General features: G+C 40.5%; 1 non-coding gene and 1 pseudogene across 1 annotated transcript; both read right to left on the bottom strand.

Moving 5' to 3' along the window:
* Window positions 1-26,861, bottom strand: part of LOC136523210 (fruit protein pKIWI501-like) — a 289,633-nt pseudogene that overhangs the window by 153,965 nt on the left and 108,807 nt on the right.
* On the bottom strand, window positions 19,775-19,881 carry LOC136524881 (small nucleolar RNA R71). Its single transcript, XR_010776233.1, has one exon. It is a non-coding gene; the product is annotated as a small nucleolar RNA R71 (small nucleolar RNA).

The raw sequence follows: 26,861 nt of genomic DNA, 5'->3' as shown, positions 1-26,861 counted from the left end.
TACGATATTTCTACTAATTACTATGAATTTCCAAAGTTCCAGCCGATTTAAAACAAATAGATCCAAAAGGCACTATTCATATGAGTCACAGACTATGTAGTTAGGTCCCTCCCTTTTCTCGAATTGTTGCGTGACATCCTTCATCTTCTTTTAACCACAGAGAGCAAGGGATGGCCGGCGGGGAGGGCGGAACGCAGCCGGAGGAGGGCCGGCGACGACGGGGAAGAGCAGCACGAGCACCAGCGGGTCCAAGAGCATCCAGGGGACAGCTCGGCTTGTCCAGCGGCGGTCCTAGGAGACTTGGCCACTTGCGAGCAAGCGGACGCGGCGATACAGCTTGCCGGCGGCAGCCCGAGGACGGCAGCAGCAGGCTACCTCGGGCTAGGAGGAGCGGCGCACGACGTCGAAGGTGGTGGCGCATGCGGTAGGACGCGAGGGAGCTCAGGGCGGCGGGGACGCGGAGGTGGCAAGCTTGGCCCGCCTCGGCCATGGCAGGCGCACGGCTCAGGCATGGAGCGGAGCGATGTAGTGCGAGAGAGAGAGGCAAGCGAGTGGGAGGGAGAGAGACGCAGCGCCGGTCTTCAAATGGAAGAGCTGGCGAGCGGCGTGCGCGCATGGAGGCCACGCGGCGCCCGGCACCGAAGTCGGTCGGCCACTGAACCTAATTCAAAATCTTGAAGGAGCCGCAATACCACCTAAAAAATGCACCTAAAACCCTAAGTTCGTCCATCCATAACTCCTAAACCACGACAATTTAGTAAAAACTCTATTAGTAAAAGTTGTACATCTACATACCAGCTCTAACTTTTCTTAAGTGATCTAGGTCTCATTCGCAAAGGATATCAAGTTGCATCATCACAAAGTCAGGCACATCGAAACTGTAAACTCACTTTGACTTAGAAAAATTCCTAAGTTCCAAAAACAGTACAATGTTGATTATTGTGAGCTCTAAATGACCAAGTTAAGCACTGAATTAGCTCATGACCCAAAAATAAAAGTTGTTGATATAATCAAGTACTACAACTTTCCTTAAGGGTGCACTACCATGCAAACACCATAAGCAATAGTTCAAACCAAGTCAAAGTAGCATCACGGTAAAGCTTAAATCAAAGTTTTAGACCGAATGAGGCATTTTCTTGACCTCAGCTCCACACGATCCCTTCATGACTTTTGTTGTAGAGTTCAATTAGAGTCATTTGGGTAAGGTACCAAGGTTTGTTTGATGACCTAGAATTCCATTCACTTTATAAAACAATTCAGGCAAAGACATAACTCGTCATTTCATGTGACTTCTTGATTCCAAACTTCACGAAACTTTGCCATGGATCAATATAGAAGGATATTGATGTGAGACACATGAAACAAGTACATCCAACATTACTCAAGCATTCATTTTTGAAAGGGCAGCATGTAAGTGATGGTGCATGGTCCAAGTTTAAGTGGTGGCTCATTTTCATATGTTTGACCTAACATCTCCATCACCACTTAACATGCCATGGTTGAGCTTAAACCCATTGCTTAATTGGTGACAAACACCTGGGGCGTTACAACCCTCCCCCCTTAAAGGAATCGTGTCCAGAGATTCAGGATGAAAGACTTTTATGGAAGAGAGACATGCTATCAGTTTCCAATATCAGCGATAGCTTTAGGCTACATAGCTTCAAGCATAAGAGAGGCTAATTTGATCAAGACAATTTTCTGATACTCACTCTTCACAGTGGCTCTTGTCCAAAGAATTTCCTTTGTTAACTCCCATAAAGCATTTGTTACTTTGGGAGGAGTCCAAGATAGCACTGTCCTGCGTACTTCATCCTCGATGTACGAAGAGTGATTCAAGTGTAGACTAACTACTTGTAACATCCACTTCCCTAGTGGATATAGCATAGACCTTATGGACTTTGCACTAGATCACAGTCGGTTGACGGATATTCCTTGCAACAGTGCTATATTTGTTCCCAAGGTTTGAAAAGCAGTTCTCTACTAAAGTGGCTTGAGCACAACTTCTCATAAAGGATGTGATCATAGACAGGGTAAACATCCTTTGAGGGTATGAGAAGCTAGTTAACCAATATCCAAACTGGTTATAGCGGTGCAATCACTCAGATGTCAACTGATGAAAAGCTGCATAAGGTTCCATGTGTGCAGTGCGCTTTCTCTGATAACAACACTGTATTACCTGAGTCCGTTGAGTGAGCGGTGAATGTGATAGCTGACTCTGTTGACTCAGCATTTTCGACGACCATTATTTAAGGGAATCCTGGTATCCAAGCGGCAACAGTTATCTGAGTTGTATCTGAGGCAACCTCTTAGGTAAAACACATGGAAGACACCAAAGGACAAGTCCGCCTTGGAAATCCTTGCTGAAGAAGGATGTTAGCAAGGCCTAGAGGTCAACGAAAGTTGCAAGTATACACCGACTGGAAAAACAGTACACTACTAAGGAGGTTGAGCACAATTTGCCTTCATGGTGCAGTGGCGTAGTAAGTTGGGTTGACTTGCACTGTCGCAAAAATTAGCTTTGTGGGACTAATTTTGACATTGAGGCTTCCTTTCTAATGTCAATCAACCACTCATAAATCAAATCTGAAATTTGTTGTTTGACACTTTTTCTAATTACTTTCAACTCGCAAAGGCACAAATTGACTTGTAGAACACCTTGACTACTCACCATAGTTGATACGAGAGGACAAAAGCAAGGCACAAAGGGATGCAAGGAGTCTTCTCTAGGGCATCTAAAGTATTAACTGTCATCACATTGCCAACATGACCTGAACTACAAACACAACCTACTAATATGAGGGATGTAGGTAGTCAGCAGAGAAATCACAGATTCTGTACCTCTCGGTAATTAGTTCATATCCTGCAAACTACTGCTCCATTGTGCACAAATTTTGGTAGGCATTTTGATCCTAGAGTCCTTTAACTACTGACCAAAATTCAGCGCAAACAGATACTGTTTGACTATCCAAACAAATCATCTACTAAAACTGCTTTGTTCTGAAATTTTGGGACCGAACTATCTAAACATCTCTCAAATTTGATGCTTTACTCAACCAATACTCAAGCCAACTTAAGACATCAATGTGTCCTAAGTGAGGAATGAGGTCACCAAAGTTTGAGGCCATTCCAACCATGTTTGAGTCACTAATCGTCGGCCTGAAGATGCTCGGTTTTGTACCCTAAAATCTGGACAGATTTCTCGTTCTTCTCTTTATAACCGTGGTAGCTTTCTCGCTGAGAATGGAGGCTAGGGTTTTCCTTGCATGCCTCTTAGGAAACAACCTCAACCGTTGATTTAGACACCAACTCCACGATGCATAAGCATTTAACTAGTGGGATGTTCTTGCATGGCACAATGCATACTTCACATGGAGTGACAGTCCTACAAAGATAAGGGAACGTCTCTGATTATCCTTCTATGCTTCATCCCATAGAATCCAGAACAATCCTTTGATAGCACCATATACCTAATGATGCTGACCAAAACTAGGGACGTGCTTTCTCTAGCTCCTTACTTAGCTGATACAGTATCTTGCACTACCCATTTGATTGTCCAAGATGGAGTTGACTTGACGACACAGGGCTCGAAGAAGAAAGCAGTACTAGCATTGCTGACTGGTTTTTGCTGTTTCTTCGCCTAACATTGTTCTGTGAGATCTGGCCTTTGAAGTTACCAAAGAGTCATTACCTAGCTGGAGATTAACCTTCCTACTAGCAACTAATCAGTTGTCTCTCAACACTAAAAGGTTCCAAATCTTCACTCTTGATAATAAAAATTGTGGTCGAAGCATAACAGATGGTCGCCATTGAAGTCAGCAGAAAGGGGTCACACCAAAGAAGGTTGGTTCGTCTACATGATCCTTATGCACCTAAAGATTGAGAACTTGGACAGGAACTCATATATACTAGGTGACCTATTACAGCACATAATATCCTGGTCCATTTATCATCCAACTGATAACTTGTTCAACCTTAAGTGTGGTTCACCTTTCTGATCCAACGAGAATGACATAAGTTGCTCACTAGATGACCGACGCCATTACAGGGACAGTCAAGTAGAGTCACTTGCCTACCATCTCTTGTAGTCTGTTAAGTTCGTGCCAGTGACCTGTTCTCCAAAGGTTAACCGTTGGATGACTCCAGAAGAAATTCCCATTGTATCTGATTCAACATACAGATCTTCTACCACAATAAGGAGAGATAACCAAGGAAGAGCTCACGTGAGAATAACATATCGGTGTAGTTCTGCAATGGATCATGACTAGAAACCTCAATACCAGCGCGTGTCGAGCAGCACAACCATGTGTGTGCACCCATAGGAGGCTCTCGGTTTCGTCGCGGCACCGTAGATCGCTAATCGTGGCACCATTACTGAACATACAACCCACAAGAATTTTCACGTGACACAAATTTGGTTGCCTAGGAGCAAGCACTATGCGAAGGAGGGATAGCAAACAAAGGTAGTCACAAGGTTAGGAGTCAACAAGTAGGGGATCCGAAGATTAAAACACAGCGCAAGAGAGCATAGCCTAATTGCCGAAGGCAACTAAGCAGGAGACTCTTGCTGAATTTCCATATACGCCTTGTGTCCACCAAGTGATTACCAGATAATGATTAACCTGAGATTTGGTCTTGTCGAGCAGCAACATGAGATCAAGACTGATAAATGTCCAAAGACTTGAGAGAGTTGGAGACAAAACAAACGAGATTTGAGGGACAGAGCCAAAGCACTGACTAGGGATTCAGTTGATAAAGCAATAACATGATCTACGAGGAAAAAGGTTCCAAAGCTAGGGTAGATAGCGATTAGCGTTGCACCAGATCATCTATAGGAGAAGGAGCAATGAGATCTAACAAGGATTTTGGAGCAAGGTCCTCCTATGTAGGAGCGGGACAACCACGACACAAGCAAGCATTCAAGGGAACTAAGCTTGGGCCTAAGGTCAAGCAAAGGCATGGATAAAGGTCTTCATAGCACAACGTTCTAGGGCTAACAACCACATATATAGGCTCAGGCTCCTAAGAGAGAACTTAATTGGAGACGACAACCATGAGATTCCCAAAACTTGTACGTTGTTCTAGTATAGCGATCGTCAACACTCGTATGCTTACCGAGGACACAAGGGTGACAACTACGGCACTACCTAGATAACGAGCATCCACACCTACATCATGGTCTTAAGCAAGCATTTCAAAATACTCAATCTAATTAGCTTAAGCGACTATTACTAAGCACAAAGCTCGCACCTAACAAGTAGTTACCTACAACAACACTGCTACACATATCATGCAAAACATGGTGGTAAAGTATTGTTATCTTTTAATTCCTTATTACTGAGTAGGTGGATATCTCCACAAAACAAGTTTTACTTACATTTAGCAATTTAGTTTTCAAAGGGGTGAACCTTTTGCTAACTATTAACTTGTCATCTATTTCCATTGGAAGCAAACATACAAGGCAAAGCTAATCACACACTATCTTCAAGCACAGCTATTCAAGCGGCATGGAACAAGGCACTTTGTCTAGCTTCACACAAGGAAGATAGTAACATCACATGGTCACAAGTTACTCAGTATTAGAACAAAGTGAGGGAAGCATATTTATGTACAAGCACAATCATGATGCATGCTCGTCCTATTCGTCCTTACAAAATTGCCAGCCTAAGGTGGCAATCACGTTCTATGTCGGTGGCATAACACGTACTCTCTCGATATATAGCTAGTCGTCAGCTACATTCAATCTACGCATTCGTTGTTAGCATACCTGCAGGCAAACTCATTGCAGCCCATCTCCACAAGAGATAATAAGCACACAATGAAAGCAGTAAACTAAGATGCTCTCCATATACACATCCCTAGATATATATACTTCGGTATCCATAGCTACCCAATAGATAAACCCACAATTAAGTACCTTCATATATACATGAGTGTACCATGTAAATATTCCAGTAACCACAGCTAACTCTCCCCTAGACCGATAGTTGGACGGTCATGCTCTCACAACTCACACTTACCTGGGCGTAGAGGCAGTTGATCCATACATTACCATTCAAGTGAACGTCATCCATACAATAGCACGCCGTATGGACGACAAAAGTAAAAATTACAATAAAGTACATCCCCCAAAGTTAGTACTTAGATAGCCACCTAATAGTCCTTAACTGGGCAAAAAGGAGGATGTCGCTAGCATAGTTTTGTAAATAAGTTTTGACCAATTTGCCTGTAGCTAAAGTTTTAGTCAAAATAGAATTTTTAAAACCAAAACTTTGTTTTTAAAACTATGTACATGATAGTATTATGCTTAATCTTGCTCTGATGCTAGCTGTGACAGAACCGCCCAATTTATACAAGATCAAGTACGGCTGTCCCCGCTAACACGTTGACACGCGCATACTTTCACTTATATAAACCCGGTAGTCCGCCGAGTGCCCCGAAAGACCTCGGTAAATCAACATCACAACCAAGATCACGTGATTAAGCAAATACATATCTCATACACAGAGTTGCAGCGAAAATAATATTACAAATGAGTTCCCAATTAATAGTACAAGTTTGGGGTTTCAAAATCGATTAGTGAAAACAACATAGCTTTCAAATGATTACATTAATATAAGTTTCAAATACATTGCTAACATAAGTGACATCCTCAGATAAAAGCATATAGATGAGAGATAACATAGAGTCACCGAGCCCACCGGCGGTTAGCCACCATCTTTAGCAGGTCAAAATCTCACCTGCAACATGGTGGGGTAAACCCTGAGTACTCGAATATACTCAGCTAGACTTACCCATCATAATCAGAAATAAAATTGACTCCAAGGATCATGCAAGGCTGTATAAGTGGATGTAGCTTGATAACATTTTGCATAAAAAGCAATTAACTAAATTATACAATTATAATTTTGTTATCAAGTTAATTATGACTATCCATCTCTAAATTATCAACTATCCTGTGCCAAACATGTGGTATATCATTTTAATAGCATACAATAGTAACCATAGCAGGTATTGTAATTCCATATTCATTCGAACCATCATGTTCCACAATACAGTTACTACGATGCTGGAGCTAGCCAAGTTTCTCACTATCCGGGAGAGACGGCGATTCGAATCGATTTTCAACCAGCTGGGAATTTATTCCTAACACAAACCTAGGCATACCGCGCGAAGATAGCCTTAGGTCACCTTTGGTACAACTCAGGTACACATTTCACGGGCTCATACTGTGCCTTACAATCAGGGACACGAAATGCTAGGACGTTCAGGCCTAGCCTGCCCTTGGGCTCAGTCTGATCGCCCCGGCAAGGAGCGCACAATAGAACGAGGCCCGGCCTGAGTTGAGCTACTCGGCTTCGCGGTCGGAATGAGTTATTTGGCTAGCTAAGTGATAGGCTTGCGTTCAATCTTGCCAGAAGTTCCAACAACGGTACGGTCCTTAACCGACACAGACGGGGATAGATCCACACTCAAGACCTCCATGTCTTGTTGCTTCTCTATCGACATCCCGCCCGGTCTCCATTTACATTATCCCATGGTTCTTTTCCACGATAGCAAATATAGCCAACCGTGCTTCGGTATCCACCTATATCTCGTAGGTGATAGGAAATCACCCGACTTCTACCGGTCTAAGCATGGCTAAGCATATATTCGAGCCTGGACCTACATAGGGTTAAAGGTGTATATATCTGGACAAGGAATTTATATGCATCAAGTGGTTCCAATCAACTCTTATAACCTAAAGCATCCATCATAAGGAACTCGAGTAATATTTTGTAAAACACTGGGAGACTTAGAATGCTCTGGGGCTTGCCTGGGATCCGACACAAGTCAGTTCAGTTAGCTTGCACCGTCTTGGTGACATCTCCGGTCCTAGCACTTGCTTAGTCCTTCCATCGTCGGGGCAGATCCATCAAACCCAATCCTCGAGTTTGGCTCCACATCACATCCTTCACGTGGTTCATCTAGCGTACCTAAATGAGATGCAAGATGCAGGTGCATGAATATGAAGAACGGTAATATAAGATGCATCATATAATAGCATTCAAGGCAAACACAAGATTATGCAAGACATAGACACCAATAGCTATTTAACTAACATCCCACAACTAACTATAGAGAGCAAGTACATCAAGCATGAAACAAGTTTAACAAGGTCACAAGTATCATACCTTGACCATCAACAAGGGCATAAGTCACACTTAGCAACACATGGAGTAAACAAACACAACTAGCATCTGTCTATTTCTGGACTGCAAACAACAGCTTCATTTTTGGATCATAACTAGAGTTATACAAATCCAATAGCCATGCAACAAGACATTCTAGAAAGCTTATGAAATTTTCTACAATTCATCTTTAATCATCGTAGCATGATTCTCAAGTTACTTAAGTCAAATATACCCATTTATAGAAACTGGTCCACAATTGACAGAGAGCAGCCATTTCTGAAACCCAACTTTAAACAGGCATAACTCACAAAATACTTGGCCAAATGCCAGGAAAATTTAACACAAGATGTTCAAGTGAGCTATCTACAACTTTCTTATTATCATCTAGGTGTGATTCAAATCCTAACTAGATCAAACACTAGCATCTTTCAGATCTGCTCCGAATACAATCAAAACTTGACAGAAGAATTAAAAGTCATGTAACTCCTAAACTATCAGGCCTATGGTCTTACAATTTGAACACAAGCAATATTATGAAATTTGCTACAACTTTTGTATTCACTACAACCATAGCAAACATCATTTACACCACGAAAATAATTGCACAAGCAAAACTGCACATGCAGCCCAAACAGCAGTGGTACATAAAACTGATAGGACTTTAAAGAGGCATAACTGGAGTTCTAGACCTTCAACAAACATGAATCATAACTTTTTGAAAATCTTATAAAGTTACCTACAACTTTATTATTCTCCTATTAAGATGATTCTACAGTTAGCAAGGTCAATTAATCCAATGAATGAATCTCTGTCTAAAACATGGACAGAAACAGATATGCCACTTCAAACAGCTACAAATGGAGTTATACATGTCTAATAAATGTGGTTCTAGCTTTTTAGAAAGCTTCGCAAATTATAAACAACTTTGTTGTAAACACCTAAAGCTAATTCTACTAGTAAGAAGGCTCCACAGTAAGAACAATGAAACCCTGTCTGGGTTTGGGCAGAAACAGCCACAGAGATTTAAGCAAGTATAACTCAAGATCTACTTAACAAAAAATCATGATATTGAACTTTTTGGAAAGCTTAAGATAAGTACTACAACTCATGTATTTTCATAAAGTCATGATTCATAACTTAACTGATCCAATTAATTCAAACATGCAGAACTATTCAGAGTAGGAGCAAAGCAATACGGGGCATTTGTTATTTTTATAACTCATAAAATATAAATCCTAAACTCCTGAAATTTTTACTAGACAAAAACAATCACATGATGATCACTCCATAAAAATTTCACATTTATTTGAGTAAAATAACTACAGTTATGAAAAAGACAAGACACAACTAGTATTACAAACCTAACTGCACAAATTGATTTTTACAGTAAAAACTTTAAACTAAATCATGCCATATTATAGATCTAGTGCATAGAGAATTTCACAAGGATTCCAAAAAGTACTCATTTACTATTTTACGATATTTCTACTAATTACTATGAATTTCCAAATTTCCCGCCGATTTAAAACAAATAGATCCAAAAGGCACTATTCATATGAGTCACAGACTATGCAGTTAGGTCCCTCCCTTTTCTCGAATTGTTGCACGACATCCTTCGTCTTCTTTTAACCATAGAGAGCAAGGGATGGCCGTCGGGGAGGGCGGAACCCAGCCGGAGGAGGGCCGGCGACGACGGGGAAGAGCAGCGCGAGCACCAGCGGGTCCAAGAGCATCCAGGGGACAGCTCGGCTTGTCCAGCGGTGGTCCTAGGCAGCTAGGCCACTTGCGAGCAAGCGAACGCGGCGATACAGCTTGCCGGCGGTGGCCCGAGGACGGCAGCAGCAGGCTGCCTCGGGCTAGGAAGAGCGGCGCACGACGTCGAAGGTGGTGGCGCACGCGGTAGGACGCGAGGGAGCTCAGGGCAGCGGGGACGCGGCGGTGGCAAGCTTGGCCCACCTCGGCCATGGCAAGCGCACGGCTCAGGCATGGAGCGGAGTGATGTAGAGCGAGAGGGAGAGGCAAGCGAGTGGGAGGGAGAGAGACATAGCGCCGGTCTTCAAATGGAAGAGCAGGCGAGCTGGAGAGCGGCACGCGCGCATGGAGGCCACGCGGCGCCCGGCACCGAAGTCGGTCGGCCACTGAACCTAATTCAAAATCCTGAAGGAGCCACAGTACCACCTCAAAAATGCGACTGAAACCCTAAGTTCGTCCATCCGTAACTCCTAAACCACGACGATTTAGTAAAAACTCTATTAGTAAAAGTTGTACATCTACATACCAGCTCCAACTGTTCTTAAGTGATCTAGGTCTAATTCGCAAAGGATATCAAGTTGTATTGTCACAAAGTCAGGCACATCGAAACTGTAAACTCACTTTGACTTAGAAAAATTCCTAAGTTCCAAAAACAGTACAATGTTGATTATTGTGAGGTCTAAACGACCAAGTTAAGCACTGAATTAGCTCATGACCCAAAAATAAAAGTTGTTGATATAATCAAGTACTACAACTTTGCTTAAGGGTGCACTACCATGCAAACAACGTAAGCAATAGTTCAAACCAAGTCAAAGTAGCATCACGGTAAAGCTTAAATCAAAGTTTTAGACCGAATGAGGCATTTTCTTGACCTCAGCTCAACACGAACCCTTTATGACTTTTGTTGTAGAGTTCAATTAGAGTCATTTGGGTAAGGTAGCAAGGTTTGTTTGATTACCTAGAATTCCATTCACTTTATAAAACAATTCAGGCAAAGACATAACTCATCATTTCATGTGACTTCTTGATTCCAAACTTCACGAAACTTTTCTATGGATCAATATAGATGAATATTGATGTGAGACACATGAAACAAGTACATCCAACATTACTCAAGCATTCATTTTTGAAAGGGCAGCATTTAAGTGATGGTGCATGGTCCAAGTTTAAGTGGTGGCTCATTTTCATATGTTTGACCTAACATCTCCATCACCACTTAACATGCCATGGTTGAGCTTAAACCCATTGCTTAATTGGTGACAAACACCTGGGGCGTTACAAGGCATGTTGGACTCTACAAAAAGGGAAAGATTAGAGTCCAAGTTATCTTAAATTATGAATGTTTTCTCTAGGGCCAAAATTGTGATGAGTCATGCTTGAGTAGGATCCATGTTTAGGCTCCGGGTATAAATATCAAACCCCGGCTATTGTAAGAGAAGAATCAATCAATCAAATACAAGTTCATTACTTTTTTTGGCTCTAGCCACCCCTTAGGAGTAGGAGTAGAGTACATCTCGGTGAGTTCTTCAGCAAGTACGGCTGCATCAACCCGGTCAACCTCCACTGCTTGTTCATAAGTATTGTCATGGCTTATACCTCTGTTTGTACGGCTGCATCGATCCGGTCGACCACCACTACGACTCTGGTATAAATTAGTTATCGATTCTTATTTAGTTCAAGTATGACTGCATCGATCCGGTCGACCTCCACTGCATGAACTAGATTAAGGTCAAGTTATCGGCTCTACCTAAGAATGACAGTCTTTGGTAGATTCATTAAGTTACCAATATTGCTTATTTCTTTCATTATTTATTTAATTACAACAATATCACTCTGCCCGATTGAGATTGATTTGGATCGGCCTTATATCTTGTTTAGCCCATCGTTTGCTAATATAAAACTAATCTAATCTACACTTTAAACGATGAGTTATGTTTTATCGGTTGTTTTATATCAATCTTAATCGTGCATAGCGTGCGGTTAAGACATGATGCATTTTGAGTAGATCTATTGACTAGCGAGAACCGTTCCATGGCCCGTTATCATGGCCTGTGTGATTCTGCCTCACACCCCACTGTTAGCACCGTGAAGTGGGGATCGTTATTTAGTAGATCTATTCCTAACAGGGCATGACTTTAACTGTGTGCTATGCCTGAATCGGCTATTTTAGCCGATATCGAGTGCTTTCACGAACAGTTCACGTTACAAGAGCGTTGAAGTAAAGATAGGTTGAAAGATGTGTTAGCCCCATGATCTTATTATTGTATTATGGCCTGCATGTTTCTGCCTCATGCCCCATTGATATTAGTAATGAGTTAGGGTCGTCGAGTCTATTGTTGTTTCTACGGCCTGCATGATTCTGCATCATGCCCCACTGGTCATAGCGATAGATGAGATCTAATATATTCATTAGATTTACCTTTATTAAATGGTTAAATGGTGGTGAACTATTTATGTTATATAACAGGGGTTCGGTTACTTGTAATCATTGGCTTAGCATAAACCAATCATTGTTGACATCTTATTGCCATTGATTAATATTTGCTCAAATAATGATATTTATCCTGAATGATAACCGATTCTTCTTACACAACCCCACGAGCTTTAGCTGATTTATTCTTATGAATATGCTGGAATCGACTATTTAGTCGATCTCCTCTCATATCGGCTTTCAGAGCCATACATTCGGGACTGTCAGGCAACACCGACAAGTTTCACTCAAAATTACTGATAAACTTTCTCTCCTTGTCAATTGTAGGGTCAAATTGACTGCCATGTCTCGAGAGGAGTGCGCAAGATCGACCATCCCCACGCTGAAGCTAGGTGGATCTACAGCTCCATCGAGCAGACCCTTCTAGCTTGCTCGTGTGTCCCTGGCACGGAGACAAAATTTCGTGCCGACACCTACCCCTCAACCGTGGGGCACGAGGCAAACAAAGGTAGCCCCTACCCTAGACACCATGTCTATGCTATGGACTACTACTCTAGCATCGTACAGGGTTATCCGTCTCTATCAGGAGCCCTCTACTAGAGTATCCGCTACAAGAACAGACAATGAACCCACAAGCAAATAAGAGTAAAACTTAACTATTCAAAAAGAGTTATAACCATAAGAACCATGAACACTTACTTAGCAAAGATTCGTCAAGGTATAGCGCAGGTGTTTGTCAAGGTACAAGGTTGGGGAGATTATCGACAAGTCCGGCACTTCCCCGTACTCTCCCCAACATCTCTCCCTACTATTCAACTCTAGGTAGCTATGGCCTAAGCCTTGGAGTGAAGCTCAAATGTGATGTTGCTCTTCCTTGGTGTGTTCTTCTTGAGTGAGGAGGGGAGGCCTCCTTTTATAGGTGGAGAGGAGGGGAGTATTCCTACAATATTCCTTTGATCCCCTCATAAACATGAGCAAACTACCCTTTGCGCATTTATGTTACCGACCAAACCACCCCAACTGACCATAGGGAGGTGATAAGAGGCAGCCCACAAAAGCTGAGGCCAAATAGGCTTGGTAGGGGTGTGGCTGCACCAGGGGTCCGTTCGACCCAAACAAAGTCCAAATGTGCTCAATTTTGGTGGGTGGCCTCTTGTGGGATTCCTGATTGGGCCTATGAAGTTTGACATGGATTGGAGGTGGTGTGCTTGGGTCATGGGCTTGTTCTCCACATGGCTGGGCCCTAATTTGTCTGGTAAGTGGGCCTGCTCCCCCTTGGGTTCATGTCGGGTGTGTGTTTTGTTGTGTTTCTTGTATACTTTAGGCTCATTATCTGTGTTATTTCGACATGTCCTCCTGCAAATGAGCCCTAATTCTAAGTTTGGTGTTCATATGACTTCATTTTATGTAATATTTGGTAGTAAGAGATGGGAGTTAAAGACCGCCAGCATTCCTCAACCACCCTAGATGGCATGGTAGACACTTCAAAGTTCACATATATAGGTAAGGCTTGGAATAACTTATATGCAGGCATCATACCATTTGAGGAGATGTTCCACCCTAGTCCTTAACCTTTACTCAAGGACGAGCAAAGGGCTAAGTGTGGGGGAGCTTGTTGGCGGTCCTTGACCCCTAAAATCAACCGCCAAATCTTGCATAAAAACCTACTTATATAAACACCAAACTTAACATTAGGGTTTATAACTAACAAGTTCCACAAGTTTTGGTGATTGCTTATATGGAGGAGGACATATGTGCAAATGCACATGAAGGGCTAAGAACACACATTGAATATTAAAGAAAATCTTGGAAAAGGAAAGAGGCCCACTTACCAGACAAATCTGGGCCTAAACACATGGATCCATGAGCCCATAACTGAAGCAAAACTATCTCAACTCCGCCATCCACCTAGATCCCAATTAAGAAGCTCACAAAGAGGCCACCCACCAAAGCGGAGCCTGAACGGGCCCAGAAAGTGGTTGGCCAACCTATAGGGTCGGGCGACCCCCTACTGAGCCCAAACAAGCCCATCTTTTGTAGGGAGTCACTTACCGCCTTGCCGACATCGGTTGTGGGGTGGATGGCTAGAATTGAATGTGCTAGATGGCGGTTCCTTTACTAATGGAGGGAATATTCCATGGATCATCCCCTCCTCCTCACCTATAAAAGGAGGCCATCCCCTCCTCATTTCACAACAACACACAAGGCCCCAAGGGGAAGAGCAAGACCACCACTCCAAGGCATAGGCCCTAGCTATCTAAAACTTAGTAATAGGGAGAGATGTGAGGGAGAATTTGGGGAAATGTCGGGTTTGTCGGTAGCTTCCCCAAGCTTGTACCTCGACAAATGCTTTCTTCTCTAAGTGTCTGTGATTCATATGGTGGTGAGTCTCTTGGTTATTTAAGCTTTATTCTTCTTTGCTATGGGCTAGTCATCCATTCTTGTAGCGGATGCACTAGTAGAGGACTCCTAATGAAGATGGATAATCCTATATGATGCTAGAGTAGTAATCGATAGTGTAGACATGGTGTCTAGGCTAGAGGTTACCTTCATTTGCCTCATTCCCCATGGTTGAGGGGTAGGCAGCTGGTGGTGACAACCCTGTCCATCCCTTGTAATCCCCACATTCGGGTTCGGCATAGAGCTATAGGCCGACATCACTTGGCAGACCAGGTGCGATCCCATGCCCAAAGTAAGCAAGTAAAAGTAAAGTTTATCTTTCCATATACCCTAAAGCCATAGGAATCCATCTCTACCCCTGCCAACTTTATCCTTGTGTTGTCCTTGGACGAACCAAATAGAAGAGTACACATGTTCCCTGTGGATTCGATACCCTTGAATACCCTCGGGTGAAAGCTACAGCGGTATCCGTACGCTTGCGGATTTATTCGTGACATAAGAAATACAAACAACAGCCTATAAATCCATATTCCACTTCTTGATGGCCTAATGTGCTCTGAATTCCAACTCCACGGGTCGGTGGCAAGCCTTTTCGTATACAAGTTGGTACGGTGACAATTAAAGAAGGTATAAACCAAGCAAATAAAATTTTCGCTTGCTCATAACTAACAATAATAATGATATACAACATAAACATCAGTTTAAGTTAAGCAACAACAAATACCTCAATTTCAAATGGCATGCATGATAAACAAACCCATATCCACCCTACATGTGCAAGTGTATCATTTTAATCCTTATTTTTCGAGAATCTAAAACCTGCTTTGATACCAACTGTAACACCCCAGGTGCCACAAAAGCCCAAGATGTTACTAACGTCCCTAACCACAAGCCAGAGCGTGAAAACTCAGCCTCAAAACCCCACCATCAAAGTAAAATGTGGAAGCAATAGTAAGAACAAATCTATGCTTAAGAATGGTTTCACCACAAACATTTGTATTAAACCACCAAGGGTCACCATGACTGATAAACTAAGTTTATTACACCAAGCCAAAAACATCATTATTAACTCTAAGTGTGGGTGAAACAATGAATATGTGCTACTAATCCCCTCCCTTCAAGCAAATCTTCGAAACCAAGCACCTAGAAAGATAAGACGGGTGAGAATAAATCTCAACAAGCAAACTGTCTAAACATGTCATTCAAACTACAAGTTAGTTAGACATCGATTTAATATGGAAGATAACAGCATAAGAAAACAATAGTTAATACTCAAGTTATTTATCCAATGAGATTTCCATAAGGAAGTAAATGACATTATGTAAGATATCCAATAAAATTTTCATAAAGAAGTAGAGGGCAAGATATACAATAAATAAACCACCTCCACATATGAATGAAACAATACTCATCATATCCACCTTCAAGCCAACATAAAACTTCAATACGAATAAACCTCAAAGAGTGCAAATGCAATGCATATGCATGTCCACTGCCTCCATACCCAGCAAGGTATGAAGCTGCATCATACCCCTGCTCGGGTAACGTATGATGCTGTACCGGTACGGTCGCGGACAGCAAGCGGCGACATAATCCACAAGAGCACTCCGGAATAGTCACATAACTTTCTCATCGACCTGACTCAAGAGCACTCCGAAAATAGTTATATGCCTTTCTCACCGACCTGGCTCGATGCATATGCTCATAACAAGAATGCACCACATATGCCATATACATCCACAATCATAAACATCCCACTTACTTCATGAAGAAAGACAAATACTTACCACATATGTCATATGTCTCCACAACCATAAAACATATCACTTACCTTCCGATGATAGACAAATGAGATTCAACAATTATAATCATAACATACATTACTTTAAAGGATAAGTTAATTCATAATAGGTATATCATCTTGGTTCAATCAATGTTATGACAATGTGTAGATAGAATAAACAAGTCAAGCTGTAGCAACCACCGCTACGTTTACTTTCCTCGAAACGATGATGTGACAACGTGAGCTAAGAACGATCCGAAGGCACACCACCTGTTCAGACATCATTACCTCAGAAAAATAGACTCATACAAACATATACAAATAATGCATAAAGCATTCATACGGCCTGCCCAATCGTTTTCTCCAAAACAGCAACCAAACGCTTAATTGATAACAGCAACCTACCTTCACATTTTCACTATGGATAAACTACTCATACAAAAATTATGAAACTGTGTCAGAATATACAAAGCAACATGATCTACAACTTTCATATTATAACTTTAGGAGTTTGAAGAACCTAAGATACCCAAAACAAGCTTACAAACTAACTGAACTTTTCTGATGACAGAACAACAGCAGGCCACAAAAACATACATAACTGGAGATGTACTGATCCAACATTTGTGATATTTCACAATATGGAAAGCTTATTAAATTACCTACAACTTTCATGTAGATCATTTCTCGAGATTATGGACTTAAGATAACAAAAAACTGAATGCATCTAATAGTGTCCAGATTTTTGACAGAACAAATGCATCATCAAACGACGACCATGTCTCCTAAACCACAGGTGCTATAAAGGTGATCTTTACACTACTTAATATAATTTTTCTATGATTTTTGGATACATAAAAACAGCCCTAAACAGCACCAAGCCCATGACTGCACAATCTGAAAAACTGCAGGGCCCAATTTCGAGATTAGAACCCTAACTCCTATTAATCAAACGAATTCACCAAGCTCTAGCATAGATTTCACATCAAAACAGTGGGCTAAAGTGAGGTCTTACCCCAAACAGCGACAATGATGAAGATCCACAACGATTGAACTCCCGGTTCCCCTTCTCCCTAGAATTGATCTCCGTAGATACACGTCTGGTCGACTTAATCTACCCATCGATGGCATCTCCATCAAGAACAGCGAGGGAAAGAAAAAGATTGACAGCAAACCAAAGGTACGAGATAGATCCTAACCAGTTTTACAAATGTAAGAACGGGCACCACTTGGACGATGACGGCGGCAATGGCGGCAAAACCATATTTTTTTCTCTCCCTCCCTTCTCATCTCTTTGCTATTCTTCTCCTATTTTTTTCTCTGGTGCATGAGAGAGGTGGGCGGCTGAAGGGACACCGGCATAGAAAAGGGGGAAAACCATATGTTCATGTTTTTACTGTAGCCAGGCGGCGATACAGTGACCATGTGTTACTGTTCATGTTTTTTTTTTCCCAACCTTGCGATAGCTATATATTGATGATCCGAACTCTGAACAACGCATATGAGTAGTGAAACAGAAAGCATTCGACAAGCCCTATGCATCTATGATATTTGATCGTCCATCCAAGCTACATATAAAAAAATTATTTTTTGCCACTCATTAAAACTCCTTTTGAACCCTTTGCCACTTTACGGTTTCTAACACACAAAACGTATTCTGGGTATTACACTCTCTCCCTCTACACTTGTACTTTTACCTTTTTAGTAGTATTTGGAGCTAGGAAAAGCTTTGTGGAGAGCTTGAACACCTTGGAGAATCTTGGTATGAGCAATATGAAGAATTCCTCTTTGTTCTTGCTCTCATTTTATCAAAGTAGTTATGCTATAGAACTAGAGCTAAGTTCTTATGTTATTCATTTGACATATGAACCTCTATGCTTAATCATTCATACAACATATATGTTTAAACTAAGACCTAAGTTGAGGTGGCAGTTCGTTGTGCCTTCGGGTATGCCCAGGTTCTATGCTTGTCGATCCGTAGGGTCAGAGTCCCGGAGGAATTTGGGTAATTTCTTTGTACACGGGCATGGTGCTCGGGTACACAGGAACCTTCGGATATGACGGTGCTCCATGGTTGAGGGGTAGGCGGTAGGTGGTGACAGCTCTGTCCATCCCTTGTAATCCCCCACGTTTGGGTACAGTGTAGGAGTTCGTAAATGCCTCTCACGCTTGCTGGCAGACTAGTGCTCGGATCTCTCCCTGTCCATCTATATGCTTAGAGCTAAGTCTTAATCATGTATTTGTATGATCATCTGCTAATCTTAGCATAACAACTTAGGATACGCCTACTCCTGATTAGGTTTATTTCTTTTATTCTTTATTCTTTCTTTTCTTTTTATCCTTGAGATTGGCTTGTGTGTGTGTCACACTATCCCAATTTTTATCTTGGTTTACCCTGTTATTAACATTGGTTTTTTATACAAGCATATCATCTTGTTCATGTCCCTACTAGAGACTTTTACACCATGCCTTCCTTTGGGAAAATATAAATTAACGATACCCTGAATACTTTCGGGTGAAATGCTACAACGGTATATCCATGCGCTTGCGGATTATTTCTGTATGCGTTAAGAAATACCAACATGCATTTCTAGTGCCATTGCCAGGGAAGGCACTGGTTAAAAGAATCTATTAGGACATGTTCATGATAATATGACTGTATAGTAGCCATTGCTCATGCAGGCCAACTCTGCTTGTTTTCTCCTATTGTGGGTGAAAACAGGATAGTGCATGACCGGTTTCGCCTTGCCAACAAACTTCATCAAGAATCCAGAGTCACTCCTAAGGAAGACCAGACGTCGTCTTGTCCTTCCTTCCATCACTCTACCGGCAAACGAACCCGTCAACCCAGCACCATCTGCATCAAACACCATGGCCTAGAGGATGCTCCACGAGTACTCCGTCCCCGCTGTTGCCAACGTGCCCTTTGGGCCCGCCATCAACATGGGTGACGCAAACTTTGAGCTCAAGACTGGCCTCATCATGATGGTGCAAGCAAATCCATTTTGTGGATTGCCTAGTAAGGACGCCAACACGCATCTCCAACACTTCCTGGAGCTGTGCGACACCATCCTGATGAAGGATGTCGCATCGGAGATCATAAGACTCCATCTATTTTTGTTTTCCTTCCTGGGGAAAGCAAAGCAGTGGTTCTCCAAGGACTGGGAAGCTATTGACACATGGTCCAAGTGCTCCACGACATTCCTTGCAAAGTTCTTCCCAACGGGTAAAACCAATGCCCTTCATTAAAGAATTTCAAACTTCCAGCAAAATGCACATGAATCCATCCCCGAAGCATGGGAGAGGCTGCAAGAATACATCCTCACCTGCCCACACCACAGGATGGAGAACTGGCTCATCCTCCAGAACTTCTATAATGGGTTAACACCCATATCAAGTGCCCAAGTTGATGCTGCTGCCAGAGGAGCCTTCCTCTTGCAACAATAAATGGAGCTACGGCTCTGATAGAAAAGATGGTCTCCAACCAGGGTTGGAGCGAAGAAAGGCTCTAGGCCTATCAGAAAGGCATGCATACCGTGCCTAGATGAGCGTGACACTGAGAAAGAAGCAAATTTTGGCACTGCCCAAGCACTAGACTCGCATATGACATGCGAAGTCTGTGGCAATGTCGGACACTCAGGGAACGACTGCCCCAAAACCCATGAAGACGCATTCTACATGAACAATGGGTTCCATCCACAAGGAGGCCAGGGGTGGAACAACCAATCATGCCCACAGTACCAAAGAGGTAATTTGATTTTCAATTCCAACTTTTCAAATCAACCCTCCTTAAAAGATTTAGTTCTAGGTCATGCAAAGATAAATGAAAACCTAACAAAGAAACTTTTTGCTAATGACAAAATGATAGAAAATATCAACACAAAAATAGAAGGTTTGACTTCCTCTGTTAAAAATCAACTGAGCTTTAATAAAATGATTGAAACACAATTAGCTCAGATAGCTGCTGCTATTCCTGTTAATAATTCTGGTAAGTCCACTCATGATCCACCAAACCCTAACCATATAGGAAAAGCAAAAAAGCACCAGGAAGCCGAATCTTCGGCACAAAATAAAGAACAAGAGGGGGAAGTGGCCCCGTAAGACTTCACCGACATGAACTTTTTGCTGTTTCCCACACACACACGGAAGCCGACCATGGACCTTCATTGAGATGATCCAAAAGATACATGTAAGCATTCCTTTAATGGATGTCTTGCATGTACCTTCCTACGCTCGCTACAACAAGGACATCATCAATAACAAGCGACCCCTACCAACTATGGAAGTTATCACTACTACAACACGGGAATATAGTAACACCAACTTGTGTTACTATAGGCTGAAAAAAGTGTTACTAACTCTCTTAGTAACACATTTTTTTATGTGTTCCAATTGGCCATGCTACTATAGACTGATCTATTGTAACACGGAATATGTGTTCTTTTATATATAGAAAAGTGTTACTACGTTGTAACACATTTATATATCTATTGAAACATTTATCTAGTGTTATAGTGATTCTATGTTGTAACACTTTTTTTAGCTATAGTAACACTTTCATAATGTGATGGAGTACATAGTTTGTAACACATCTACTGTAACATTGTCTAGTGTTACAATGATTTTCTTTTGTAACAATTTTTTAGTGTTCTAGTAACACTTCCACATTGTAGTAGAGTATATAGTGTGGAATGGAGTAACACATGTTTTACAACACATGTTTTACCTATTGTAACATATTCAACTTTTTAAATAAAATATTTATATTACCCTTACATGTGGGCTACACATTGCAGAATCACACAAATATGACACATTATAGAATCTCATGAGCCGCAAATTTCAATAACCATAGCAAGATCCACAAATTATTTGAAGATTTCAACGTAATACTTGTTCAAATCAAGTGACAATATAGGTACATAACGATGTGGCTCTAGCTTGAGAGCAACTACATATAGTATTGAAGAGTACAAGCCCATACTACTAGAAATGAAAGTGTGATATCTAGTGTTCTTAAATTCCATTGCTTCTTCATCCATTTTTGCACACATCAATATAAGAATTCAGCCATTAATCATTACAACCTACAAAGAGAAAGTTATAACATTAAATATTATTCTATCTATGTTAGTTGATGTAAACTTAAAAGCTAGTATGAACATACAAATGTCAAAGTCCGAACAATTGTTACCACCTTTGGCAAGGGCATCACCAATGTTATTGTACCCTAGGATGATTGATATCCACTTTGTAGAATTGATTTTGTCTCAACTCCACCAAAACATGTTTTTGGATTAGTGCTCAAAAGACCTTATTTGGATATTTTGTAGTCATGAGTACCACTGTGGACCGAACCTATATTAATTTGACATATCACTTAGCGACCAACAAACATCATTTGTTTATCAAGATAATGTAGTTAAGATAAGTGATATTTTGTTCACCTACCTTCATTGGAGGAGGTTGCTCATGTTTCGGTCTCTTGTAGCATGTAGCCTTGTCATGAGCTACCTCTTATTGTGCAATGGTGGTCTCTCCAAGCACTCCATGATGATCCTTACATATGAAACAATATAAAACAAACATTTTACTATAATAAATATGAAAATATGGTTCTTACATTTTGTACCTTTATTATTCTACATCTATAGAATTCCTTGGGCAAGAATTAAACTGAAAGGAAGAGAATGGTAATTGCAATTATACAGTGTTATAATGTTATTTATCTTTAATAAATTAACATTATAAGTCTAATATATCATATTCAATGGTTCAATGAAAAGATGTACCGCTATTTGTCTAGAATCATTAGCAGAGCATTATGGAGACATTGTTTCTACTTCTAGAATTAGTAATTCCTTGTCATTAGTGTCACCTTAGCATTAGTTCCAATACAAATTCTTGTAAATCATAATCACTAGGCAAAAATATTGACATATAAACAAACTAAGAGTATATTATTCTTGAATACAACAAACCAGTTGATAACCTTTTTATTAGAAAAATAGATCATCATCGTCACTATATGTAGACTCACATGGTTCTTTGTTCTAGTAAAGAGGACAAATGAAAACAGCATGAATTATTATAAAAAAAGCCTTTGTAGATAAAGAAGTATTTCACGAAGAAGAGATTTTACCAATTGATCATTCTATTTAAGGAATCCATCTTTCTAATTTGGTGCAACACATTGAACTCTCTAAAAAATTTAAACAATATTAAAGCCAATAGGGACTAAATTATGTGAGAATATGCTAAATAAAGCAAATACCTTTTTTTATAAGCATTGCTTAATTCTTTGAATTACCATGACCACTTCCGCTACACCATTCTCCTAGAAAAGATATAGAGTAACATTTCAATATAGAGTTACAACACAAAAGAGAAATACTACTATATCAAACTGACACTTAATAGTTCCTAGATCTCTACCAGATGACCATTATTAGTATTCTAATATTTATATATTTTTTCATGATTCCCTAATTCTGGGATAGATGGTCATCAATTAAATGTTAAGAAGTGTAAAACTAAATTAATTCATATAAAGCACATTGCATCCAAAGTACTGACACTATTTCCATGGTGTTGCTTGCTAAAAATCTATTTCACTAATTGACAAGTTGGTCATGAGAATGGAAACTTCATAAAATGGCACTTGAGTGACAGAAAAACATATTCACATAACTTTGAATAAATGAACGTATGAATAGAAATTGAACATATATGCCCAATATACATAGAGCAAACTACTGTTGTTTTGTTTGGTCATCTAGTGGGATTGCTTTAGTCATGAATCACATTGCCCTACTGATTCTGATTTCTGAATGAAGTAAGATGTTAGTTGACTGATTACAAGGAAAAATATGAGAGCAATGTCATTGCTACGAATAAGAAGCATCACAATTTCATTGGTCTAATTAGGTTAAAAAAGATGTGGTTGCAGTTATACAATAGTTCACATATGAGCACATGCACACAGTCGAACTTTATCTCTTGGCAACAGATGCAAATGCATGGGAGCAAATCTGAGACAACAATTGGCGAATGGTAGACCATGTAAGTTTTTTCTGTAAGATACACAATCATCGTGAACGTGAACGCATTCACAGGTTCATATGTACATTTGTCAAGTTCTAAGAATTGCACAATCAGGGCACTGCAAATTCAGTATGTCCATAGTAGAGCATCACAGGAAGAGATTAAGAAGGAAATGACAAATCCAAAATAAATCAAGGCTGACAAATCCACAGCACATCAAGGCTGAGATGACCAAATCATATCAAGGCATCAAGAGGAATTCTATTCCATGTTAAAAACTGAACCTAGGTTTCCACAAATTTTAATCAGAGATGTGGTGATCATGACAGAGGGAAAAAGTGAGATGTTAGACGGGCATCATACTTTCTATGTTGGAAGATTTTGGAGCCGTTGTCGAGTTAAAACTTGTTGATACCCTTGGCGTTGAGTGGTTGCTTGTTCTCAACCGAGCCGCAAATCGCTGTGACCAACGCGTAGGTGCTTGTCCTGTCCCAATCACATTGAAGTAGTCCGCGATGCACGCGTACGGCCTGTCCAGCTCCTACATTCCCACCACTAAATTGTTTTTACCTAAGTAGCTACCAAAGCATTTTTCATATATTTCAATTTATTTCTGGATAAATATTTACACATTTATTAATAATATTTTCATAATGTTTTGATACATTTAATTTTTGAAATGTTAATTAATAAATATATCATTTTATATGAGTTGCCTTTTATCTTGAAAACCTTGCCATTCACCCGTCTCGCACTAAAATCCATGGAGGCATTCCTGCAAAAGGTAAACTGCTTCAGCTTTCTCTCAACACTAAGAATGCCTCCATTTACAGTCAGGAAGAGTCAAAACATGACTTACCTATGAAAGCAAACCTCTATTTTCCAATGGAACTTCTCAGGGATCGATTGAGAGACATTCATTTTGACACGAATTTGGCTTGCATAGCTATCAAGAAGTAACCTTGGCACTCCAGATTGGTGGACTCGCTCACAAAATTGTCTATCCAAGGGGGAGGGAACAAATGAAACCTCTAGATTTCATATGAACGAGGATACAAGAACTTTGTCTGAAAATAAGAAAGTCACTGATGAATGAATTTTACTTAATGACATGATAACAAGCATATAATACTTAAATTGACAATATTATGTCTTGTAAAATTGAGCTAACTTGTACGAATTGAATTATGGTTTCTGCATTGTTTTTCTTAACTTCTCTCCAATCTTTGGCACCAACCGGACAGTAACCACCATTTCCAATGGGTTGTCCAAGCATATTACATCTTATTACTATCCGATCTCCTTCCAGTAGATCCCAAACATGTGTTAAAACGGTCCCCTTTCGCTTATTTGGTACTCTATCGCCATCACCTATTAAAAACAAAATGATAGTGATAGTAACTAGTTAAGATGCAGTCCATATGAATGAGATTGATCTAACTACATTTCCATTTCCCATAATCCTTGATCAACTCAATAAAAAAATAAGAATAAAAGATAATTCACATCTAAGTATTTCAACTAAGCAATGACACTAGCGTTTTCTCACAGATTTGCAAACTAAATTTACAAAAGATTTCGGCAAGGTAATAAAATATTGTAGATCATTTTAAATTAAGTTCCATGTAAGGCAGATGACAATAGTTGATCCACCATCAATTCTTTATTGTATATTTGGAACTCTTTTAAGCGAAAAATGACAAATCAGATAAATCCTTGTGTTACCGAGAATATTGTTCTATTAGACTATCACTACGCAGGAATTTCGACGAGCAGGTACCGAGAACGCACACAACAAGGCTACAGCAAGGCAGTCGACGCCCATATCATATTAGCTGCGGCGGCACCGGTGACCCGCGAGCCTCACATCCGATGCCTCTGCTCTAGAACCCGGGGGCGTGGATTGATAGGGCGATTCATCTTTACCTTAACAGGCCGATGAACTCATGGCATAAGAGAGCATGTTCATGAGGCTGGTGGAGAGCGGAAAGGGGCGCAGGCGGTGAATCTCCGGCGAGGTCTGGGAAGGCGAGGGCGGACGACGGAGCAGCTGTCGCGGCGCGAGATGAACGGGACGGGCGGCGGCAGCGGGCGGTAAAAGAGAACAGGCGCGCGCTGGGGAGTTGCAAATTGGATCTATCGTTCTATTTGAGGTCCTGGGGAGACGGTTTTTTCTTTTTTATATATAAAAAATATTTTCCTTGACTTATTTTTTTTCTCCCCCCCCCCTCCCCCGCGTCCAGTTTCTTTCTGTTTCTTTCTTTTCGTATATATATAGTGGCCTCCCCATTCCATGTTTTTTTCGTTTTTCCCTTTGTGTGTGGAGTATCTATCCTTTCCATGTTTTTTTGTATCACTGTTTTTCCTTATAAACGTCAAGAATAAATAATAAATACAATATTATGGGACCTTGAAACCTTGACCCTTCTCTGATAAACAAATATTCCCACCACTAAATTGTTTTTACCTAAGTAGCTACCAAAGCATTTTTAATATATTTCAATTTATTTCTTGATAAATATTTACACATTTATTAATAATATTTTTATAATTTTTTGATACATTTAATTTTGGAAATGTTAATTAATAAATATATCATTTTCTACGAGTTGCCTTTTATGTATATGTGCTAAATACACATACCTTAATCCCTATATGTATAATTACTATATATGTTCTACTAAAACATAAAACATTTGAACTTGATTTCATGCTGTCTGGTTCGAATTCATTTCATCCTTAAGGCGATTATTGGTTTCTAGCATATGGTCTGACCTAGCTAGTGAGGCACAATCTCAACTTGTTCTGGGTGCTCTGCCAAACTGGCCCTAAGGACACCCGCAATGGTTAGAGCTAGTTAGTAGCTCTAAGCCAATTCTCTAATAGTGTCAACTTTAGCATATAGCTTTTAACATAGATAGCCCCACATGACACTTAAATAACCTTGAAGTGTGTGCAAGAGCTTAGCTCAAGAGCTAGCTTTTTTCTCTCTTCTATTAAAATATAAGAAAAATGCTTAGAGCTAGCTTAAAAATCGATTGTCGGAGCTGCCCTAAGATATCCATGCAACTACTTGCTCATGTATCTTACATAGAGCTAACTCGGTCAAAACATAACAGGTACAACAAAAAAAATTCTTTAGGGATACACACTAGGACAATTATATGGACAAATTAAGTTAATCTCAAAATTTTTCAGTTCAACTCTCTAGATGTACTTACAAGGGTAGAGTTTTCGTGTGTTTGCTCATAAGGACGAGTGTGGACAAGTGCTATGAGCA

The sequence above is a fragment of the Miscanthus floridulus genome, chromosome 18, assembly GCF_019320115.1.
Source record: "Miscanthus floridulus cultivar M001 chromosome 18, ASM1932011v1, whole genome shotgun sequence".
NCBI lineage: Eukaryota > Viridiplantae > Streptophyta > Magnoliopsida > Poales > Poaceae > Miscanthus > Miscanthus floridulus.
Note: the sequence above shows the minus strand (reverse complement) of the source record. Positions and strands in the feature narration are given on the sequence as shown.